At 36.7% G+C, this 5,070-nt stretch overlaps 1 protein-coding gene across 1 annotated transcript in view; it reads left to right on the top strand.

Annotated features, from left to right (window-relative positions):
- Positions 1-314: 314 nt before the first annotated feature.
- The window catches only part of LOC106517666 (rho-related GTP-binding protein RhoC), a 12,366-nt gene continuing 7,610 nt past the window's right edge, over positions 315-5,070 (top strand). Inside the window, exon 1 of the mRNA XM_014008643.1 lies at positions 315-440. The gene's annotated coding sequence lies outside the window, so the exon portion shown is untranslated. The remainder of the gene's footprint in view (positions 441-5,070) is intronic.

The raw sequence follows: 5,070 nt of genomic DNA, 5'->3' as shown, positions 1-5,070 counted from the left end.
AGAGAGAGAGAGAGAGAGAGAGAGAGAGAGAGAGAGAGAGAGAGAGAGAGAGAGAGAGAACGAACTTTAGCAGATTGAGCCTTTAGATGCCTTTTATCAAATATAAATATTTTCAACTTGTTTTTTTATATGAAATACACAAACATATAAATTCAAATACAACTAGTGTAACAATGTTAACATGTTAACGCAACGAGGAAAATACCGTGAAGCTTTTATTTTGAAACAACAAACAGGAAGTGCTTGTCTGTTCGCCTAGCTTTATTTTCCGCCGGTTTCAGCGATGGGATCTTCTGCTCTTTTGGTTCCCAGCACTCTGGGTAAAATTAGTACACTGCAGGAAGTCMGTCTGGTTTGTGAAACAGAACTCAAAAAAAGGAAAGAAAGGAAAAACTCAAGCGGATATTAWTATTTATAAAAACACCTCACCCGGCTAACAGGTAAGTAAATTATGGAATTAATTTATATGTAGGTGACAATTTATACTAACTATTTATTTACCTTGTTTCTTCTTATGTGATAGAATAATCCAAAGGATGGTGAATTGTGTAGCTGGTGTGTTTATTCTTTAAAAAAATATGCTTATTGTTACAGGTTTTAAAATCTTGACATCATAGTAAATCTAGTCAGTCCAATAACACCACGACCTCCATTTCCTGGGAAATTCAATTAACTCACTTTGATTTTTAGTTTAAACTGTGTTTCCTATGGACATCATTCTTCTAGTTTCCAAATCATGCCTTGTTAAACTGACTTTTTGGAGTCCATTAATGGATTAGTTTATTATTGTTGAAATGTATTATCAATTTATTTTAAGTATTAATTGGTCTGGATTAGGCTCTGACGTTGTATAGATCAAATTAATAAATTGAACTAAAATAAACTGTTTAAATCAGTGGTTATCTGGTTTTTGTACAGGTTTATGTTTTACAAACATGCTGAATTTGTTTTGTGGGAAACAATGCTTCAATAATTATCAAACATTTTGTTAACTAATCTTTCTAAAATGGTAATGAGGAGTTAAAACTTTGAACATAAATTAGTTTGTTTGTTAATTTGGTTTATTGACTTCTTGTCACTTGGGATATTAGGAGAATATTGAGGGAATTAAGTATAATAATTAAAAMAATTAGTTATAACCATTCCATAGAATAACTGCAGTGTCCTGGCTGAAATCATCTGACATGCTTCACCTAATGAAGCCTTTCTTATATGTCCTATCATGAGTCTTTTAAGTGCATCCTCTCTTTTGAGTCCATGTGCTGTCTTTGTGTGCCTGATACCTTCCTGTCACCAACAGATTGAACTTTTGCATACTTCCTCATAGGAATACCTTTACGATGTTGTATTTTTCAAACTGGTTCTGTAAAGCAGCCATGACGGGAGTGGTTTTTGAGTTACGAGTAAGAAAACATTCAGCAAATGTTTTGATTTGACTGGTTTTACTTGCGCTGAAAAACCCACAGCAACTCAGTTTTAACCAAATGAACAGGTGTGTAAAAAAAAAAACAAGTTAAAACAAAAATTAGTTTCACTTGTGGTGTTTATGTCGGCTAGTGTTGTAGAGACAGAAACATGCCCCTGTTGTCGTGTACTGAAAACCATTGGATAAAGTGTATTTGTGTTGCTTTACAGTCAAAGATTTTTACCCCCTAAATCAGTGTGTCAAGTCTAATTTCAGCCTTTATTCACCCCCMTCCCCCACTGTTATGAAATTCAATAATATAAAAAAAAACTTGACACTGTAGACAGTTAAGAACTGTAGGAAAAACAGGTTTGGTGTGAACTGATCTATCAAGGACAGTCTTAGAAAGACAAAATAAGTCAAACATTCCCACTGAAATTCACTTCCTGTAATGTTTGCTGGAAACTTGAGCCATTGTGTCAAGAACAACATGCCTTTCCTTAGTTAAGTGTTTGTCCTAATATTGTTGTTCTTTAACCACACGAGGATTAAAAAGGAGCTCACCTCATTGCTCTGAATCATGTGCTGCTCTGTATTAAGCATGTTGCGTAACTCCTGGTGGCCCCTAAGCCTCAGGAAACCTGGGATATGGAGGTAGTGTGTTCATTAACATGGGGTATTGCTCAAACCGTTGCAGAAAAATAATGAGGCTTTATTCTTCCTGTGTTCCAATCAAGCTTTACTTCAGGATTCCTCAGTTCTGAGAGCTTTTACTCAACGTTTTGTAGTTCTGTGCCAAATGTAACTTTTTTCAAAAATTGTGTTTTCTTGTGGTTTGGACAAGACACTTATTTCCACCCTGAATGCACCTACTGAAAGTCAGATCAACAAGCTTGGGCTGTTTGTGGTGGTGTTTAAGCCATTCCAGTCGTTCCAGTGTGGCTGTTTTTATTTGCATTGCAGAAAAATGCCTTGCAGGAAGTAACATTTGTTATTTATCATTGTTTAGAATKTGGCGTTAAAACTGGCCTAATTTCAGCTGGTGAACTGCAACTACTGGAGTTGCAACTAGTTTTGTTGTCAGCAAAAAAAAAAAATGTATTTTTGATTAAAGCCTTCATACTCCCATAAATAATGCTATATAACCCAACACTTGCAATACAGTAATAAGCGTCAACATTAACACGACTGCTTTTTAATAATAGAAACTGTAATTTAAGTTGAGAGTTGATAGATAAAATAAAAGGCTGCATCCTCATTTATCAAACATGACCCTGTGTTGTTTCCTTTTTGTTGCTGCTTAGTCATTGTTTCTGTTATTATTTATTTTCAAATAGCAGTTGTCGCGAATGCCTGCCCACGGCATTTCTTATGAATAAGCCAGGTTTCTGTGACGTATCGTTTTAATTAAAGGATGTGGAGAAAGAGATATGGACGTTTCTTTTCTAGTTCAGTTGTGATAAACAGGTTTTATTAGGCTGAATAACGCCTGACAAGCTCTGAACTTCCTCTAAAGGCCTTGCTTTTCAGTCATTGTGTATTGAAAGCAGCCGCAGTAGTCGGGAGTATTCCAAACAATAACACTTTGAACATTTTTGTATATTGATGTCAAAAAGAAGCCTCGCATCAAAGCCTTTTAAAACCCCTGCCACCGAGGAAAAAGTGTTTTAAGTTTTGTGTGGCTGTGTTAGTGTGTGTGCACTAGGGTTATCATGTTTATAACATTTCCAGTCATTCAAACGACTGCAATTAGTTTGTTTTAACATTATTTGAGTGCATAAGCCTGTAATTTATTGGCCGACTTAACCCTCAACTGTAACTATTTATTCATTGGAAAACCAAAACATTAACATCAATAAAATGAGCCTTTACCTAAAGGCTTTTTGATTAAAAGCTGTATTCTGAGGATGAGCCACATTAAAAGTCAGATGGTGAGATTAAACTAGCCTTGTCACTCTGGACTCCWCTCCATTCTCATCCTCCTTGATTTAAGCACAGCCTTTGACAYMATTTCRCACACCATCCTCATTGATAGTCTATCACGTATTGGTATTTCAGACACACCCCTCAACTAGTTTATTTCATACCTTTCTGGTCRTACACAGTTTGTTCAACTAAAATCTTTTTCATCCCATTCAACCCCTCTCTGTTCTGGTGTTCCACAAGGTTCTGTCCTCGGCCYTCTTCTTTTWATCATTTACCTSCTTCCGCTTGGAAATATTTTCCGTAAACATAACATCCAATTCCACTGTTATGYGGATGACACCCAGCTCTATCTGTCCACCAAACCCAATGCCACCCTCCCACCCACCTCACTGTCTGACTKCCTRTTTGATATCAGGTCCTGGTTCACAAGCAACTTTCTTAAACTAAACAGTGACAAAACTGAATTTCTTCTCATTGGAACTAAATCCACCCTTGCAACAACTAACAACTTTTCTATTCTCATTGACAGCACCTCAAAATCCCCCRTCCCTCAGGTTAGGAATCTGGGTGTCATCCTAGACAACACATTATCATTTAAATCTCACATCAGTAACATTACTCGTTCAGCCTACTTTCACCTCCGTAACATTGCTCSTCTCCGTCCATCCCTCTCACCTGGYAGTACCGCTRTTCTAKTTCACTCTCTGGTCACATCACGGTTAGATTATTGCAACTCCCTACTTTTTGGTTTACCAGCAAAATCCATCCATAAACTACAACTGGTCCAAAACTCAGCTGCTCTTATCATCTCCAGAACCCCTTCCACCAGTCATATAACACCTGTSCTGAAACATCTTCACTGGCTCCCTATCAAATTTCATATTTCCTATAAAATCTTGCTCTTCACCTTCAAAGCCCTCAATAATCTTGCCCCTCAGTATCTCACAGAACGTCTCCACATTAACACACATTCCTACACTCTCAGGTCCTCCTCCTCCATCCAACTCACTCAACCGCCAGCTCATCTGACCACTATGGGCTCAAGAGCTTTTAGTTACTCGGCACCCCACCTCTGGAACTCTCTCCCACCGGACATCAAAAACTCTCCTACCATCTCCATTTTTAAATCACAGATTAAAACTCTTCTCGTTAAACAGGCTTATTCAGTTTAATCAACATCTCCCATTAACCCTACTTTTTGTAGGAAGTTTTGTTTTATACATTGTTTTTATTTGTTAATTGTTATGTAAACTATGTTGTCTTATTGTTATTATATTCTAGGGTTGGGCAATTTTGGCAAAAAAATTAATCACGATTAATTGTGGTATTTAGCCGATAACGATTAATTTGACGATTAATCCCCCAGAGTCCCTGGACACCCTTATATCTTAGTCACATGACCAATTTATAGGGAGAAAATTGGCTCCTCGTAAAAATCTGTTCCAAATTGTGTCAAAATTACAGATTTCCGTCTATACATAAAACTTTAAATTGTGTTGATAGACAAATAAATTACACAACTTTTTAAATGTTGGTCATATTTGAATCAGAGAGGAGCACCGAGCAGTTAGTCTGCCTGGTGGCATTAATTGTAGTAATCGTCAAGTGCCAAAAATTAATCGATTAATGTTTTTCTGACGATTAACTGCACACGATATGATTGTGCCCAACCCTATTATATTCTATGTTTTATTCATTTGTTTTATTGCATTGTATTTACATTGTACAGAGTCCTTGAG

Source organism: Austrofundulus limnaeus, unplaced genomic scaffold (assembly GCF_001266775.1).
Source record: "Austrofundulus limnaeus strain Quisiro unplaced genomic scaffold, Austrofundulus_limnaeus-1.0 Scaffold51, whole genome shotgun sequence".
Lineage (NCBI taxonomy): Eukaryota > Metazoa > Chordata > Actinopteri > Cyprinodontiformes > Rivulidae > Austrofundulus > Austrofundulus limnaeus.
This window is presented reverse-complemented; position numbering and strand designations above follow the sequence as displayed.